We start from the raw sequence: 19,508 nt of genomic DNA on the forward strand, positions 1-19,508 counted from the left end.
TCAAGAAGGTGAAAAGACAGCCCACAAAATGGGAGAAAATATCTGAAATTTATATATCTGATAAGGAAATTATATCCAGAATATATAAAGTATTTCTACAACTCAAAAAGACCAATGACCCAATTAAAAATGGACCAAAGATTTGAATAGCCTTTTCTCCAAAGAATAAACACAAATGGCCAATAAGCACATGAAAAGACACTTACTGTCATTAGTCATTAGAAAAATGCAATTCAAGAGAATTCCCTGGTGGTCCAGTGGTTAAGAGTTCATACTTCCACTGCAGGGGGCGCATGTTTGATCCCTGGTGTGAACTAAGATCCCACATGCCACTGCAGCCAAAAAAAGAAAAAAAAGAGAAAAAAGAAAAATGCAATTCAAAACCACAATGAAATACCACTACACACGCACTAGGATGACTGTAACAAAAAAGATGGACAATAACAAATGTTAGCAAGGATTCAGATATTGGAACCCACACACATTGCCGGTAAAATGGTATGGTGCTTTGGAATAATCTAGCAGTCCCTTAACAAGTTAAACATACAGTTGCCATATGACCTAGCAATTCTAGCCCTAGGTATATACCTAAGAGAAATGAAACACACAAAGATTTGTGTGCTAATGTTCTAAACAGCATTATTCATAATAGTCAAAATACAGAAACAACCAAAATGTCCCTCAACTGATTAATGGGTAAATAAAATTTGGTATATCCATACAATTGGAAATTATTTGTCCATAAAAAGAAATGAAGTATTGACACATGCAACAAAATTGATAACTCTTGAAAATATTAGGATAAGTGAAAGAAGCCAATCATAAAAGATTAATACTTTGTATGATTCCATTTATATGACATTTCCGGAATAGGCACATTTATAGACACAGAAACTAGATTAAAGGTTGCTTAGGGCTGGATGGAGGGCAGGGTAGATGCAGAGTGGGCACTGACTGCTAATAGGTATGAGGTATCTTTTAGAGGGAATGAAAATCTTCTAAACTTCTATTACTATGATGGTTGCACGACCCTGTGAATATACTGAAGCACATTAAATCACTCACTTTAAGCCGGTGAATTTTACAATATATAAATGACATCTTAATAAAATGCTTTTAAAAACTTAAGAGCCCCAAACCCAGGCCCAGTAAAGCCCCAGCTGGTTTAGATATAGGAATCTTCGTTCTCTGCCCTCGGTAACCAAGTCCTTGCTGACTAAGGTGAGAAGTTAAAGTGTAAAGAGCAGTAATCTTGGATTTAGCCCATAGAGACGGGAGAGCTCACTGCTTCACTGAGCAACCTTGTAATAGCCTCAGTTTCCTCATCTGTAAAAGGGGGTGATTGCACCTTCCTTGCTGTATTGTTGGGGAGATGAATGGTTTGTGCATGAAATGCCCAGTGCCGTGCATAGCACAGAGTACACCCTTAGCCAATAATCGGTATTATGTTTATCAATGCACTCAAAGTATTGTTGTGAAGACTAATGGAAGCAGTGCCACTCAGATGCTAAGGATTTGGGTTTTTTAGCTCCTTAAAAACAATATGATGATGCCTGGGGGAGGGGGTTGGCCACCTACATCTGCCTGTGCAGTGGCTCCCAGGAACTTCGCCTCCAGTGACACCTTGACCTCCTCAACCTCCATGGTAGAATCATCCTTATGGTCTAGGTCTGAAAAGCCAGGCCTGAGCCATAATGGAGACCAAATGCCACACCGCTAGTTTCCGGTGCTGTGCATGGCTGCAGTGCCAGGGCACCTCGGTGCAACCATCAGGGTTTACATCCTGCTGAAGCATCCGACAGTGGAAGTCATTCAGTTCAAGTAGATGCTGAAGCAGGCCTTGGCCTCTTCCTCAGGCCCATCAACTCCGAGGCCAAGGGGGCCACCAGCAGCTTCAAACTAGTTCCCAAGAATAAAAGGAAAATTCAGCCCAAGAAGACGTCCACCATGACAGCTCCCAGGAGATCCAGTAAGGCTGAGGAGAAGGGCCCCAAGAAACCAAGTGAGGCAAAGAAGGACTTTCCCAACCCAGTGAGGAAGTCAAAGGTCAAAGGCAGAAGGAGCCGCTGAGATGCCAAGGTCCACAGGAAAACAAAAGCTGACAGTCAGAGTTCAAAACTCACGGTCACCAAGGGCAAGAATGGAGCTGCTTCCCCAAACAAAAAAAGAGGGGAGCCAAGGTCCTTAAAGAGGTCACTGTCCAAGCAGCTGAGGAGGCCAAGAGTCAAGGCTACTGCTCCTCCTAAGGGCAGCGGGTCCAAGATGATGCTTCTGTCACTGGCCAGGAAGATAGAGACCCCCAAGGGCCCAAGAAGGCCTGGCTTGCCCAGCAAGGCCTCACTGTCCAAAGTGTCCAGTAAGGAGCAGAAGCCGAGAACTAGGGGCCAGGGTGGAGAAAGACTGAGATTCTGCTTGCATTTTTATTCCCTAACAAGCCACCGTTCTATTTATTCTATTTAACCTATTTATCAATAAAGACTTTATCCCCCCAAAAAACAAGCATGGTGCTTAAGGTATGTTTTATGAATGAACGAACGAGTGAGTGAATGAACTAATGAATGAATAACATGTCATTCAGAGCAGCTTGATTCCTCTTGAGAACAGGTCTTTCGTGTCAAAACGCTGAACAATGTGAAAAATAACTCCTGAAATGGAAACCTTAGAGAGACGGACATTTTAAGTTTGAGGATTTGCCTTATAAAAATGAACTATGGTAATTCTACTTTTAGCTTTCTGAGGAGCCTCCATACTGTTTTCCATGTGATCCAGCAATCCCACTCCTGGGCATATATCCACACAAAACAATAATTCAAAAAGATACATGCACCCATATGTTCATAGCAGCTCTATTCACAGTAGCCAAGACATGGAAACAACCTAAACGTCCACGCACAGATGAATGGATGTGGTACATATATGCCATGGAATACTACTCGGCCACAAAAAAGAACAAAATAATGCCATTCGCAGCAACATGCATGCAACTAGGATTCTCATGCTAGGTGAAGTAAGTCAGAAAGAGAAAAGAATATTAAAAAAAAGAATGTATATGTAAAAATGAACTATGGATAAGACAGAAAAAAAATGTCCAGCTTCAGCTTCAAACATATTAATAAATAAGCTGTGACAATAAAGGCCACGTATGGCCATGAATATTTAAGGGGAGAAAGCCAGAGAAGCAGAGAGACTCAAGCTGTTAAGCCCCATTCCAGGGCTGGGCATTGGCAGAAGGGGAGGATGGTAAGGTGGCCATAGGACCACCAAGACCAAAACAAAGCCAAGTCCTGAATAGTTCTGTTTATTGTTCATGTGGAAACCAAAGTCAAATGGGTGCCTCTTGGTGGAAGGAGAACAAAAAATTCATTTGACATCTACCTGTGGGAGCCCCTGAATATGGGTTCTCTCATTGAATTCTAGCAACAAACCTGGGTAGCTGGCATTACTTCTCCCATTTTATAGGTGAGGTAACTGAACTGAGTTTCTGAAGAGCGACGTAACATACTTAAGGGTATCTATTTAACTGTTTAACAAACGTGTCTCATGTGCCAGGACTCACTGTTCAAAGTGCTTTACAAGCATGAACTCATGTATCCCTCATCTCAACATTGTGAAGTAGGGACCATTGTTTTGTCCACTTAACAGATGAAACAGAGGCAGGGAGAGGTGAAATAACTTGCCCAAGATCATACTGAAACCCACCTGAACCCAGCTATCTGGCACTAGAGCCCATGTTCTGAAGCCTTATGCTATGTAGACCCTCCAGTTAGTAACAAGTCAGGATTCCAACTCATGTCTATCTATTTCCAAAGCAAAAACGTTGTTCTGCTCCACCACAAGCCTTCCGCATATGAAATAATGTAGCTACTAGAGGTGCCAACATCTAGGGGAAAATTGGGCAATAATCGGAAAATATTGAATGCCTACAGGGGCAAGCAAAGGGAAGCATGTCAGATGCACCCGGGATGGGAGTGGTGAGACCTGGGACCGGTTGCACAGCATGTGCACCACATAAAAGGGTAGCTGTCATTCAGACCCAGCCACAGCTGTCATAGGGAACTGGGGATGCAGTGTTGCCAGGTTTCAGTGTGGATTCTTCCAAATCTTAGAATGTTGAATAGTCAACAGAATACATCCGCAGGATTCCATCAACATGAGGTCAAGAGAGCAGGATCTTGCAGAGAGTGACCACAGGGGGCAGTAGGCACTGGTCCTGTCCTGTTTCTTCCTCTGGGCTGGTTGCACAATTGAGCTCACTTTATGCAAGTCCACTGAGCTGTACCCTCGTGATATGTGCCCTTTTCTGTATCTGTATTATACTTTCAAAGAAGTTCAGCTTTTGGAAATCATGGAACTAGAAAGTCAGACTCTATGTCAAATACAACTCTTACGTCACCAGTTTGCCAGTGTGAGGCATCTGTTATAAGCCTTTGCGGAATCATTCTTGCCATTGAGCTCTTTGGGACTGCAAGTCTGCTCTTCTCTGTGCTAGGTCGTGCCAGGAGTTACATCCGGGGTAGGGAGGTAACGTCACAGGGTACGTAATATGAGCCTGTCTACAATGGAAGGATCGCTGTGCCTGCCTGGAGATGGTGAGCTCCCCTTCTCTGCAGGAGTTCAAGAAGAGGCAGAACAACTATTGGTCCGGGATTCTGCAGAGGACTTGGGGAAAGGAGGTGAGTAAGGTTAACACTGAAGTTCCTTCCAGTCCTGAGAGCTAGAGAATCCAAGATCATTTATGCAGTCATTCATTCAACAGTGATATTACTGAGTATCTTCTCTGGCTCAGGCATGTGCCTGGCACTGGGGATCTGGGGGTGAATGAAAGAGCTAAAACCCCTCCGTTGAAAGACTTTGCAGACTACTGAAGTGGGGGAGCTCTTGGGGAAGCATTAAGTCAATTCAGGGGAGAAGAGAATGATGAGGGAAGGTGAGGGACTTGCTTTCATTTTCCTCTCATAGGGGCCTCTCTTAGTGCAGATGGAGAGAAAGGCCCCCAAGAGGGAGTGATATCTCAGCTGAGACATGAATGATGATCATGAACTAGTCAGACAAAGGGAGTAGGGGCTGGCAGGAGGAGGGAAACAAAAGCCCATTTGAGGAAATGGGGAAAGTCCAACCTAGCTGAAATGCAGGCTCGTGGAGGGCAATTGTGATCCTGATGTCTGGCTGCATCTTTATTTCCACAATTCTAAGAATGTAAAATTCTAAGACTGTAATTCTGAGCATCTATGATTAAAACAGCTCTCCATTATTAAGATTCTCTGAATTGAGTTTCCAAGATTCCACGAATACACTTTTCTAAGTCTCTGGCTTGCAGGCACTACGAGTCTACATCCTACTCTCACTGCAGCCTGACCCTGTCCTGGATTATTCCTCTGCTAGTGTAGAAAGGCTAAAGAGAAGTATTTGGGAAGAGAAAGCTCACTCACATTTGCTCTGCAATCTGCCTCCCAATTAGACCCTGTGTTCTGCTCTGGTCTGGGAAAAGAGACAAAAGAAAATGCGGACAGGGACCCTGCTTATACTAATGAGTGATCTTCGTGGGCAGAGTTAATGCCAAGTCCCGTTCGGCCACCAGGCCTTCACTAGCGTGGGGTGAACACACAGGCTAATTTATGTGGAATAAAAACACATTTTTACATGGTGTCCTGACACCAAGACAGGCGTTCCTCCCCACAAAACAAGCCCAATTAACATCGTACGCTCTGTGGCCTCTTCTGTTCTATGAAACAGTTGCAGATTCTCTTAACACTTCGGAGCTCCGAGAAGAACAAAAACAAGAATGGTACAAATGGGGCATCGTTGGGGAGGAGACAGGTGAGTCTAGAGATGTGGACATGCAGTCTGATGCCAAGAGCTTGGGCATCAGGGTCAGAGTGGTTTTTATTTTTATTAATTTAATTTAATTTTATTGAAGTAGAGTAAACATTGATCTTTAGAGCTCCTTGCCATCCTGTGTTACCTGCTGGGATTTTCACGAGGACCTTAGGCCTAACTGCTTGGATGCCTGGGAACATTTGAATTTGGACTTCCTTTTGTTGCTTCTATTTATCTAGTTGTTTTAGGACAGCCCTGCTAATGCCCCGTATCTTTCTTGCCTAAAACCTTTTACGGCCTTTCTAAGAACCCATATTCCCTTCAGCAATTTTTAGAAGCTAGGTACCAACAAGACGCCTGGAGATGTTGTTTGCTGTGACTTCCTAAAGATCTTGGCTCTAGCAAGGATGAGCTATTTTTTGTTTGTTTGTTTTTTCGCGGTCCGCGGGCCTCTCACTGACTGTCGCGGCCTCTCCCGCTGCGGAGCACAGGCTCCGGACGCGCAGGCCCAGCGGCCATGGCTCACGGGCCCAGCCGCTCCGCGGCACACGGGATCCTCCCGGACCGGGGCACGAACCCGTGTCCCCTGCATCGGCAGGCGGACTCTCAACCACTGCGCCACCAGGGAAGCCGCAGGATGAGCTACTTATGAGCACTTGCTCTGGAGACAGACTGCCATTTGCTAGCTGTGTGACATCCGAGCGAGCCTTTTAACTTCTCTGTGTCTCTGTGGCTTCACCTGTAAGACAGCAATAACAGCAGCACATATCGTGTATGGTTTGGGGAAGATTAAAGAAGATTATCCACATGAAGTGCTTCCCCACTGCGTCCCATAAATATTAACAGCTATTACACGCTGAAAGGACTGGAGTATTCAACCTGGTTGTGCATGAATGTGGTGGTGTGGGGTTCCCTGAGCACGTGAGGGTCTGTCAAAGACCATCACCAGCTAAGAGTGAGGCTGGAGGGGAAGGACTTGGCTGTGTTTCAAGCCGGCCCTTTACGTTCATCGCTCCCCAGGGACCTCTGGTAACCATGGCAGCCCAGCTTACAGGTTGCCAAGTTCAAAACAATATATTTCCAAGCAAGAAGTTTTGCTGACATCACCCACCCTGATGAGAAAGCGATGAAGGCTTGTTAGTCCTCACTGGCGCCTGTGCCCGCCTGAAGACACGAGAGCCTTCGTGCCATTCTTTTTTCACATGTCTACCTAAGTAATGGTGTGAAGGCAAAAACAGAGCCATTATTACTAACTGACCAGCGTGATAACCTTGATTGCCACTTACTAAGTGAACTGAGCCTGAGCTTTGGGGTCTCACGAACTGATGTCCACTCTTAACTCAGTTATTTACTGTGTGACCCTGAGCAGGTAACTTAACCTCTCTGTGTTTCAGTTTCCTCACCGGTAAGATGGGAATAGCCCAGTACTCCTCAAATGGTTCTTATGAAGATTGCACAGGGTGGTGTATGTGAAGGCTTGTAGCACAGTGGCTGGCACACCGTAGGCTTGCAGTTAACTGTGCATTGTGGCTCCTGTTACCTGCTCGTGCGCTCCCGATTCTATGCCTCTGTCTTCTCTGAGTCTTCTGCCAAGAATATCCTTCATGTCAAGCCTCAAATCCCTACCGACTGAAAACACACTCAATTTTTTCCTAAGCAAACCACTGCACAAAGATTCATTTACAAAGATCTTAATCACAACTGCATTTATAATGACAAAAAATCTCAAGCCATGTAAATATCCAACAGTAGACGACTGATTAAAGAGAGGAAGGTATATTCCTACAACAGAATACGATTCACCTGTTTAAAATGATAACGTACATCTGCATTTATTAATACAGAATTATTATACAATAAAAAGTAGATCATAAAAGAATATCCATAGAATGGCCATACTTTATAGATAGATAGGTAGGTAGATGGGCAGATAGATGTCAAAATATTAATAGCTGTTGGCTAATTTTCTTCTGTTTAGTTTACTTACCTGTTGTCTTCTACATTTTTAACCACAAATGTGTGTGCCTTGTGCAATAATATCTCTAATACAACCCTGAAGTTAACACTAACATAAATTAATATTAATACCCATTTTCCAAGATACAAGTCAAATTTCCCTTCCACCACAGGCCTTCCTGGATACCTCTGGTTCACAGAGAATTTCCTTTTTCCTTCTCCAGAGTCTGCGCGGTCCTTTATGCACCTCTGAAGACATTTATTGCATCTTAATTCTGCTCTGTGCCCACTGCTTGCTCGAGCCTATATCCCTAGGGAGCAAAGGTGGTCTCATTTAGTCCCTGCAGGCACCAGTCAGTGAATGAATGGATGAATAAGTGAATGATGAATGAATGAATGAATGAGTGAATGCATCCTTCACTCTTCAAAATTCTGGTGTGATGTGCCCTCCTTTGTGAGGCCTTTCTAGATACCTTCCCTTTTCTCTCAACCTTTTGGGTGCTGTCCCCTCTAGAACTGGCCAGTCCGAGCTCTCCTTCCTGTTCTAACTCTCTCTTTTTGGCCTTTGGATGCAGAAGCAAGAGAGCCTGGGTGGGAGTGCATTGGACACAGTCCTGGTTCCCAGGGTGTAGGTGGAAAACCAGCAAACAACAGCCCAGGCAGTGGGAAAAGGCTTTCCAGGAAGGAGGATACTGTCTTCACTCTTTGGTATGACATTTAATGTGACCCTTGGAAGCAGAGCCAGGTAAAAGAAGGTGGTATGGATCCAGGAGCTGTTGGTCTCTCCATTCACATTCTCCAAAAGGGCCTGCATTTTTGACTAGTTCTTTCAATGCAATATGGTGGCATGTTTATTTGGTGCTACCAAAATTCCATGGTCTCCCTGTATTTCCCGGTCTCGCATGTCATTAGGTTTGAGCGATGTAGCCAATGGACTGCAAGGAAAAACAAGATGTGTCTCTTCTGCCCCATGGCCTTTAAGAACCTGTGTGGTACTTCCTCCACCCTTCTCTTCTCCTCCTGCAGCAACTTGAAGTCCATGTGTTCGGGTGGCATAGGAAACGTGATATAAAAAGCTGCCTGGCCACAGCTGAACTTGGCATGACCCACTCAATGACCTTTATTGTGTTAAGCCAACTGAAACGTTAGGGTTTATTTGTTACTTCAGCAGAGCCTAGCTCAACCTGACTAACCCAGCTCTCACACTTCATCCAACCCCTGTTCTCATTCAATAACCTTCACAAGAAAATGATTCTGCATTTTACAAGATTAAATTTTTTTTTGATCCCACTTACACAGTGATAGTGGGGCTTCACTCCACTGATGGAGAGAATCAATAAATATTTGTGTGTAAAAATGGAAAAAGAAATAAAAGTCTTTATATCTCCTGGCCAACCCAGCAGCTGCCTCTGAAAGACAGGAAAGTCTGGCTCCTAATTAGGCATTTTTCCCTGTCCTTGAGCTTAACAAAACAGGATCCATCCAAACTGAATCCATCACCTTCCAATGATTTCCTCTCATGCAGGGACTACAGCATCAATTAGGCCCCAGGATGGATGCGGGTAAAACTTTGCCCCAACAAGCCTTGCTTCTCAACCTGTTTTGCTTCTAATTGTCCATTTATTTCTCTCACAGACAATGTCAATAGCCCAGATGCAGCTTTTGCCAAGCAATGTCTACTCCCTGGGGAAAAAGGCTGAGCGAAGCACTGAGGGTGGCGTGAATGTTTCCGTGGTAATTACGCACCAACCACCAGAAGCCTCTGCCTGGTGAAATCCCCCGTTAACCGCCAGCCAGCTAATTAGAGAAGGCCTTTAGCACTTGCTTATATTCTGGAACATTTCTTCTGGGTTAGGAATGGACAGTCACAGGCATGAAGGGAGAGTAATTTATTCCAGTGGCCTATGGAGCAGCAGACATTTGACAGCCCTTACTTGGCATCTGGCAAACACCAAGATGAGTTCATGGAAACCAGCCCAGGAGAGAGGTGCAGGGACCATTAAGGGAGGGAGGGATCTAAACTTTCCATTCTGAGGAAGAGCCAGAGAGTAACCAAGGGGACAGGGGACAGAGCCCTGCCTTTGGGAAGAGTGTGTTGGGAATGGGTGCTGAGGCCAGGTAAGTGTCACACAGGGCCCTGAGCGCAGAAGGACCTCATGCTCAGTTAAGCGCTCTGCTGTTGCTACTTTAAAATGTTTAACGATCTTTAGGGCTTCCCCGGTGGCGCAGTGGTTGCGAGTCCGCCTGCCGATGCAGGGGTCGCGGGTTTGTGCCCCGGTCCGGGAGGATCCCACATGCCGCGGAGCGGCTGGGCCCGTGAGCCACGGCCGCTGAGCCTGCGCATCCGGAGCCTGTGCTCTGCGACGGGAGAGGCAACAGCAGTGAGAGGGCCGCGTACCACAAAAAAAAAAAAAAAAAAAAAAGTTTAATGATTTTTAAACAAAGGGCCCTGTATTCTCATTTTTCACTGAACCCCATAATATTATGTAGCTGGTCCCAGGTACTCAGGTGGGCTGGTTTTCTAAGCAGGCAATCTGAGGCAGCAGCTGTGAATATGGAGAAAGCCTCTATGCACCCAGGGACCCAGGACTCCCTGGGCCACCGGATACCAGATCCACATGACACTGTGGTGAATCTCAGCCAAGCGTGGGCACTAAGAGCTCTGACTCTAGAGTTGAAAAGACAAGGGTTCAAGACCCGGCCTTGCCAGTCGCTCCCTACGTGTTCTTGCGTAAATGACCCAACCCCTCTGCACCCCAGGTTTCTCCTCTGTGACACGAAGATGCTAGTTGGTAGCTGTTTCATAGGGTTATGGTAAACAATGGCACATAACTGTTGCTTAATAAATGTTCCCCAACACCTTTAATACCATCACTGATACTTTCATGGTTATCATTATATTTTCATCTTCCTTCCTACTGTTACACAGCTCCCCACTAAGTCCCCTGAGTTCTCCCTGAGACATCCACGCTGCCTGAGATCTGGTCTCTCACAATGGGTGTCTTGCAGAAGGCCAGGGGAGGCCAAAGCATTGGCCCCTTCCCTCTCAAGTCTTCTCTCCTCCAACACCTTTCCTCTTGTGCAAATTCTCCCCCCATCCCAGCATCTTAGCTCCACCTTTAAACTTTCAGGATCTACTTTCACCCTGTAATTGTGCTAAGGAACCCACCCTAGAGGAGAATGACTTGCCCAAGTTCACCCAGCAAGTCAACAACAGAACCATGATTCCATCTTGGTCTTCCAATGTTTTCCACCCCTCTCCAAGGTTTTGTATTTGACAGGGTAACATTGCTTCATTTCTGCCAGCCTCAGAAAAGTCCTTCGCCGTGCTTTAACTTGACAGGGTCTGCTCTTTCCTTATACATTCACTCGAATGCCCCAGGATATAGTTTTCTTCAGGAAAATCAAGTGTCTCTTGATTGGGGGCTGGTCAGAGCGAGACCCTGGGCTCAGTGCAGCAGTGGGCAGAAGGAACTGCTTATCTTAAGCAGCAGAGTGGGAGTTTAATTGGCAAACAAAAGGAGAAGAGGAGGCTATTCGAGCATGACCTGAACCTGGCTAGTCCTGCGGGGAAAGGGCAGCCCCATCTGGAGGCTGGGAAAAGAAGAGACAAGGAAGAAGCACGCAGCTCCTGAGAAAGGACAGCTGGTGTGTCTGGTTCTCAGAAGAACACAGGCTCTGGCATCAAATGGAATTGAGTGTAAGTTCCTCCTCTGCTGTTTATTAGCTGTGTGACTTTGAGCTGGTTACTCTCCCTCTCTGAACATGTTTTCTTAGGCGTAAAATGGGCCTAATAATGTGTGCCTCTCAGGGTTGTTGACGGTACTAGCACCCAGGAAATCTCATCATCACCATCCTCATCAAAGAGCAGTGAGATTCCTTGGATCTACCCTCCGTCCTTCCTAGTGATTAAGGACTGCAAGAGCACTGAAGGACAGCAATACTCATCAGAGCAATAAAAATAACAATAAAAGAGGGAGAGAGACATTAACACGTTAGGCAGCCTCACTCTTGTCCAGAGAGCATATCTGGCACTGCTATGTGCCTCTTCCCGTTTCATCTTCACAAACCTGCAAGTCAATTGTTATGTGCGCCCGCATTTTCTTGATGAAGCAGCTGAGGCTCCCCCAGATGAAGTGACCTGCCCAGGGCTGTCAGCTGTGCGTCTGATCGGGGGCTCGCCCTGGGTCCACTCCAGGTCTGGTGGCAATGAAGACAGCCAGAAAAGACCTGACCCTGAGTTGGTGGTCTCCAGAAACCCCCGTTCTGTCAGACGGGGACGAAGAGGACACAGCGAAGGAAAGTGAGTGAATGGTGGCAGGAAAATGAATCGAGGAGTGGGGAGGAGATGCCTCCCATTAATCATCATGAAGAATAGGTCCCGGAGAGCTGCCTTGGGCTCCACGGTGATTAATGACCTTTCTAATTTTCCTGCGCATAGTCCCAATTATGCAGGAGCACTGAGGGAGGCCCCGCCTTCCCCAGGGAAGCAGGGAGATCTGTGCAATGCCCTGGATCGAGGAAGAGAGGAGGGCTCTGGGGAGACCCTGAGCTGTTTTCCAAAGACCTTGGGCCCAGGGGGCAGGGCTTGCAGAAGCTGCAGATCCGATCCCAGAGCTGGGCAGGACACGGGGCCAGGGAAAGACAGCGCCCGCCTCTGGAGAGGCTGGAGGTGGCCACAACTCTCTGTCCTCAAACTCAGTTGCAAAGAAATAGAATCATTTTCTTACCAACTCAACTAATTTTCTCTTTTGTGTTTCCATTCTTGCCAAGTGGCGGAAGCTTAATCTTGTTCTAAGTTCTGGACGTCATGGACTCAGAGTCTGGGGCAAGTATCTCCTGGTTCATCCATCATCCGGCCCTACCCTCAGTTGTTGGTCCATGGAGGCTGCTGCTGGGAGACCTCGCACTCCTGTTCACACCCGTGGCTCTCTCTTTGTTATTACTCTGCACCAAGGAGCAATGGGATCGTGAAAAGGCTGCTTCTGGTCCCAACTTCCAAGATGGGCCCCCAGACCTCTCTGAGGTCTCTGGTTCTCCAAACAGATGCTCTATTGAGAATCCAGGCACAGGGGTTGCCTTTGAGCTATGTCATCCTCTCTCACACGGCTCCTCTCCTTATCCCAGCCCAGGGCAAGGCACAGTGCATCAACCATCCTCTCCTGCTTCTTAGATCCTGCGAATATAGCCTGTCTTCTAAATCCTCTCTCCCCAGAAAGTTCAGGCTTTTTGAACGCAAAAGCCAGAACCAGCAGTTTATTTCTGTTTGCCAGCCTGAGGTATTAAATGCAATACTAAGCCTCTCTTTCTCTTTCTCTTTAATTGTGAGAAGTAAGGTATAGGACAGAAGAGAAATCAGGGGAGAACCAATGGTGAATATCTCATAAATATTCTTCTGCCACAGGTACAGAATGCTATGCAGAGGTTCAGAAGAAGGAATGAGCATGTCCTATAGGAAAATCAATAAAACTGTTCATGCAGAGAACTGTGTTTCTTCATTATTAAGAGCATAGGCTTTAGAATCCGACAGATCTTGCTTCAGTCCGGGGCCCCTACTTGCTACTGTGTGACCTTGAGCAAGTGGTCTAATCTCCCTCAGCCTCAGTGGCCTCATCTGTAAACTGGAGAGAAGCAAAGCTGCTGTGGGATCAGCTAAATAGTGCATGTGGAAGGGCCCTGCCAAGTCCTCTATCTGTACTCACGAAAAGAAAGACAGAGACAATTAGTTGAAGATGGAGGCAGAGACAGTAGGTGAGCAGGTGAGAGAAGGTAACTACAATTTGGGGAAGAGGAACACAGAGGGGAGAGAGAGGATGGGCCTTCACCAGTGGCAGGAAAGAGAAATCACGGAGATGGAAGGAAGCAGCCAGACCTGGAATAAGTAAGGGAAGAGTGGCAGCTGGATTTGAATTTTTGCCCTGGGTGGGCTGAGCTGAGCCTTGACAGGAAACAGCTAAAGCAGCATTTCCCAAGCTTCTAAATGCACGTGAATTACATGGAGATCCTGTCATAATGCAGCTTTGGAGTCAGCAGTCCTGGGGTGTCTGTCCAACAAGCTCCATGGGATGCTGGTGTCGCTGGTCCGTGGACCATTCTCAGGTAGCGAGGGACTCTGAGGCACCTGGATGGGATGGCAGCACCCCAGGTCCCTATTCATTCTGAGTCCTGGAGAATAAATTCCCATCCCTCCCCTACAGTAATCCTCACTAATCTCTTGGTAACTTGCCCCTCCACTTTTTGCCGGTATATTCATCGGGGAGATATCAAGAAATCCAGTCTGTCATTTAAGCTTTAGGAGTTGCCTCAGCGGCAGCAACCTGGCTTTCATCCCTCTGGGGGCTGAGACAGCTGTCATCCCTTCATCTTCCTCTCTTCTGATGACTTTGGCAGGACAGTCAGGGAGTAGATACTGACCCCTCTCATGTATTTCCTGGTTTTCAGTCTTCCCCAGTCAACACACACACACACACACACACACACACACACACACACACACACAGCTACAGTAGAAACGAATAAATTTATTTGACTGTCTAAAATCAAACTCCTTATAACAACCTCCAAGGCCCTGAAAGATCTACAGTCTGCCCCCTTTTTTTTTTACCTCTTCTTGTCTCTTTTCTCCCCCCTCACTAGGTTCCAGCCATACCTGCTCCTTTCTCTTCCTCTAAGCCAGGGTTTTGCAAACCTGGCTGTACTTTAGAATCACCGGGGTGGGCGCTAGGTTTTAAAATATACAAATTCCCAGGACCAACCCCAGACCAGTGAGATCACAGTCTCTTGGAGGCGGGAACCAGGCCTCAGTAAATTCTAGGTTCTCTCAAGAGATTCCAAAGGGCAGCCAAGGTTGAGAATTACTGCTCCGAATTTCAGAAGAATTCTGCCCTCACTATCCTGCCTCCTCTCCCTCTGTCCCCAGTCCTTTGTACACTGGCTCCTTCTCACCTCTCAGTTTTCCACCCAAATGACTCCTCTTCAATGAAGCTCTCCACAGGCACCTTATCTAAAGCCATCATTCGCCTTATTTCCTTCCTAGAACTTATCGCAATTTGTAATTCTCTTATTTACTCACAAATTTGCTTATTCTTCCTTCCCGTCACCAAAACATTAGCCCTACGATGCCAAGAACCATGACTGGTTGTACTGCCACCATGCAGTGTTTGACCCGTAGCTGGGGCTGAGCACAAGGTTGATGAATGAATGAAAGGTCAAGTGAACTTTGCAGAGCCTTCATGTAAGATGCCCCAAGTTGTCACTTAGTCTCGCACCTGTTACCTATAGTCACACTAAGTGAGGAAGGGCTGAGCCTTCAGAAGGATGTTTCCCATATGACTGTATCCCTAGCCTTACTTCCCATTATCTCTCCTTAATCCATAATGACGTCTTTCTGGGGACTCCTTTCCTAAGCCTTCCAACTCAGCGCCCCAAGCCTGAGCTCTTTGGAAGCCACACTCTTCCAAAACGGAGGACAAAGTTTCAGTGTTTCCGTGTTCTTGAATCTCGCATACTTTGGAACTCAGCCATGCGTTAAGGTCGAATCAAGGCTCTCATCTGCTGAATTTGACAGCTCCAAATGAGGAGAGATAGTGCTGGATCCAACAAGAAGAGAAGGCTGTGGATGCCCCAATTCTAATTCGTCCTCCCCACTAGCATTAGATTTTTCTCCTTAGTTCCCTGGGAAGCTTGCACCCTCACCAAAACCAGCATTCATTTCTGCCAGGACAATGCAGTGACAGTTTTATAATATATGAGGAAATCATATCTTCCCTGTTAGCATACCGAGAACAAATAACAATTGTCCCTTCCTTCACTAAGCAGTAACTCCACCATTACTATCCTAGGGACCACTCACCTGTGAGCTGGGGTTACTTGATCAGAGACACTGTCAGCTGTGCATTTCTATTTCTTACCCTTCGAGGGAAAGAGGTGTGGCATCCCCAAGTCTCTCACTTGTGACTTCTACATTCATCCTATCAATCCAGTATAGCAGTCCTTCTTGAACTTGCCACGCCCTCCCTTTCCCAACATGAGAAAAATAATATGCTCTGGTGAGATTCATTCCCAGAAGAAATGACTGGCTGCTGCAAAAAGAAATCATCTTCAGAGTATGAGCTGATAGCCATGAAGTCCCAGGTAGAGTACCTGGTCCGCCACAGATGCTCAGTTTTTTTAAAAAATGGTAGCTATTCCGACTACTGCTGCTGCTGCTTCTACTTCTACTACCACTATCGCTTGTGTCCCTAGCACCTAGAAAAAGACAGTATATGTCAGCCATTCGATGAATGCTTGTTGGATAAATAAGTGAAGGAAGGATAAAGCTGGAATTTCTCTTAAAATTGTGTTATAGCTCTTCCACATTTCACAGCTGATACCAGGGCATCTCCCTAAACTACTCCTGAGTTCTGAGCCCTGGCACTCGGCTGGTAATTTCCCTGCAACATGCCTGCTCAGCCTTTTGAGCTCAGGGATGCAAACATTCAGTCTTATTGCCTCGGAGGATATTTACACAGCCATTTAAAAAGGGTTCCGGGGGCTTCCCTGGTGGCACAGTGGTTGAGAGTCCGCCTGCCGATGCAGGGCCCCGGTCCGGGAAGATCCCACATGCCGCGGAGCGGCTGGGCCCGTGAGCCATGGCCGCTGAGCCTGCGCGTCCGGAGCCTGTGCTCCGCAACGGGAGAGGCCCCAACAGTGAGAGGCCCGCGTACCGCAAAAAACAAACAAACAAAAAAAGGGCTCCGAAATTTATTTGCAGAAATCAAATTGCTGGTATGGATAACTAAATGCTGAAGCAGGACTTGATAGATCCCAAAAGGCAGATTCTCCCAAGATGGCATTTTTGAGAACAAAAATAAGGTACACCGACATTCAAAATTCCACATGCACGTGTTCAGGATGGAGAGAATCATTCAGTTGTAGCCTGAGCAGAAGAGCAATGGTGTTTACAATGGAATAAGCTCACCGACAAAGGTATTCTTTTCTGATGTAACAAATAAGATAAAATACCTCTTTGGCAAATGTAGAGAGTTGGCCCAACTCACCCTTAAAACAAGAGTTTCCATCTCCTATTTTCATTCTGACTTGGAAAGGAAAGTGATATCAAACCAACAGGGAAAATAAGTAATTGTTTTTATTAACTGAGTGGTTACCATGCAACACGTACTGTGCTGTGCCAGAAACATCACGTTGATTACTCAACTGCATTAACTTCTTTCGTGTTTTCAGAGAAGTTGAACCGTGCAAAGATCCCCCAAGAGGGAACTGAAAGCTGTGTTTGAAACTCAGGTCTGCCTGACTCGAAGAAGCCATCCTCTATCCTGCTTCGTCCTGGTACTTGGAGGGGATGAGCCTCTCTTTTATAGAGAAAAAGTATTTATTCAAATCACGGACATAGGAAGTTAGTGGCCACTGAGCTCTGGTTTACTGCATCACATGGCCCATTTCATAAAGTGAGTCTTATCCAGCAACAGCAGCAGGAGGGGAAAAAAAATAACCACCTGCAATGCAGCCATTTTTTCCTTAAATGGCTCAAGAACTAGAAATGAGATCAAGAACCTTTTGATACCCGCCCCCCACCTTAAGTAGTCTATTGTTGAACAAACCTAGAGAAAGCTCCCGCAGAGGTAGAATAAAAATCAAGATTAAGTTAAGCAGAGATTTAAAAACAACTAAAGATCAATGAGAAAAAACACTCAGGTCTCTTCTAGGAATTTACATTTCTCATTAATTCAACAAAGATTTATTGTTTCTTATTCTGTGCCTACTCTAGATACTTGGAATTCATCTGTAAATAAAACAGATTTAAAAAGTATGTCTTTAGGAAGCTTACACTCCAGCAGAGGGACATAGACAATCAAAAAATTAAAACAAATACAATTACACACTATGATAAAAGGTGATACATTAAAAATAGGAAATAAGGAGCGCCAGCAGGGGAGGGGGACAATACTTGAGCAAATACTCGAAGGCAGTGAGGGAACAAGCCATGCAGATATCTGGGGAAAGAGTGTTCCATTTGGGAAACAGCAAGTGCAGAGACCCTGAGGCAGAAACATGGCTGGATAGAATGAAGAATAGCAAGGAGACAAGTGTAGCTGAACTAGACAATGACATCCAATAGCTCATGAGGACAAAATGATGCAGGGTCTTGGAAAGCTGTTATGAGCACTGCAGGTTTTACTCTGAGTGAAATGGCAAAGCCACTGGTGGGTTTTCAGTAGAGGAGTGATCAGGATGTGATTTATGTCAATAACTCAGTAGGAGACCAGTTAGGATACAGATGATCAGACCATACAGGGTAGACATACTGGGGCTTGGTGCGGTGTTGTAAACAGAGGTGGTGAGAAGTGGTCAGATTCTGGAGAGATGTTAAAGGTAGAACCAGCAGGATTCCCTGATGGTTTGTGAGTGAAGTGAGAGAGAGAGAGAGAAATGTCAACAATTTTCCCCTCACCCTCAGGGCCTGTCATGCCTTGGAATATTACTTCATGATAGAATGAAGCCATCATGATCCGTGAGACATGTAAACATTAATCAGCTGAAATATGAAGATGTAACTGTATTTTTTTCAGTAAGTTTTATTCATAAGATATTTAATCCTGTTCTTTAAAACCTTGCACAAAATTTAATGACGAGAGTTTCTGAATATAAGAGCTCAGTACCACAAGTATTTATGAATATTTATGAATAATATACTACATGTTTATTATGTGTGTGCATATACTACAAGTATATACTACTATATCTGTGTATATACATACATATATATGTGAATTTCTCAAAATTTTGGTCTGAGATGCTGGAGAAATGGATTGTCGTTAACTGAGATGAAGATGATAATGGTCAAACCGTTTTAGGGGGAATGTCAAGACGTCTGGTTTGGACATGTTAAGCTTGAGATTCCTACTCAACATCTAGGTGGACAGGTTGGGTATGCATTTAGATGCACGAATCCGAGTTCAGCAGACAGGTTTAAACACACCAGGAATCCAGGGCTCACCTCTCCTTTTTTCCTGTCCTGTGGCTTTAAATAACATGTATGTGCTGTTGAAGCTAAAATCTATAGCTCGAGTTCAGACTGCGTGTCTGACTCTAGATTCATATATTCAATGATGAGCTTGTCATCTCTATCTGGATAGCAACTGTCATGGTCAAGGATAACTCTTCATTTTTTTTTTTAACATCTTTATTGGAGTATAATTGCTTTACAATGGTGTGTTGGTTTCTGCTTTATAACAAAGTGAATCAGCTATACATATACATATGTCCCCATATCGCCTCCCGCCTGCGTGAACTCTTCATTTTTGCTTTAAACCTAATTCTTTGTTCGGCCTCCCCAGCTCCTGAAATGATACCACCATCTCTCTGCGTTTTTCAAACTGAAAACTTTAGAATCCTCTTCAATCCCTCTCCTTCTCTTACTCTTCACATCCAATCCATCAACAACTTCATCTCATTCTACCTCCAAAATTGACACCAAAGTTGTCCAACTTCCTCTATCTCTACTGCACACTTCCAATCCAAGCTGTATCTAACCTAGAATACTTCAATGTTCTCTGTCTTCTCTAGTGTTCTTTTTCTCTACTGCACAACCCACAACTTATCCTTCATACAGCCACCACTGCACCCTTCCAGAAATACAAGCAGGTACCTCACCTCATGCATAAAATCCTTCACTGGCTCCCACGGACTTAGAACACACGAAGTCTCATTAGCATGGTCTGAAAACCCCTGCGTGA

General features: G+C 45.4%; 1 pseudogene; it reads left to right on the forward strand.

The window, feature by feature from the left end:
- Positions 1 to 1,735: 1,735 nt before the first annotated feature.
- On the forward strand, positions 1,736 to 13,215 carry LOC116740484 (annotated as a pseudogene).
- The last annotated feature ends 6,293 nt before the right edge of the window (positions 13,216 to 19,508 follow it).

This window comes from Phocoena sinus, chromosome 15 (assembly GCF_008692025.1).
Source record: "Phocoena sinus isolate mPhoSin1 chromosome 15, mPhoSin1.pri, whole genome shotgun sequence".
Lineage (NCBI taxonomy): Eukaryota > Metazoa > Chordata > Mammalia > Artiodactyla > Phocoenidae > Phocoena > Phocoena sinus.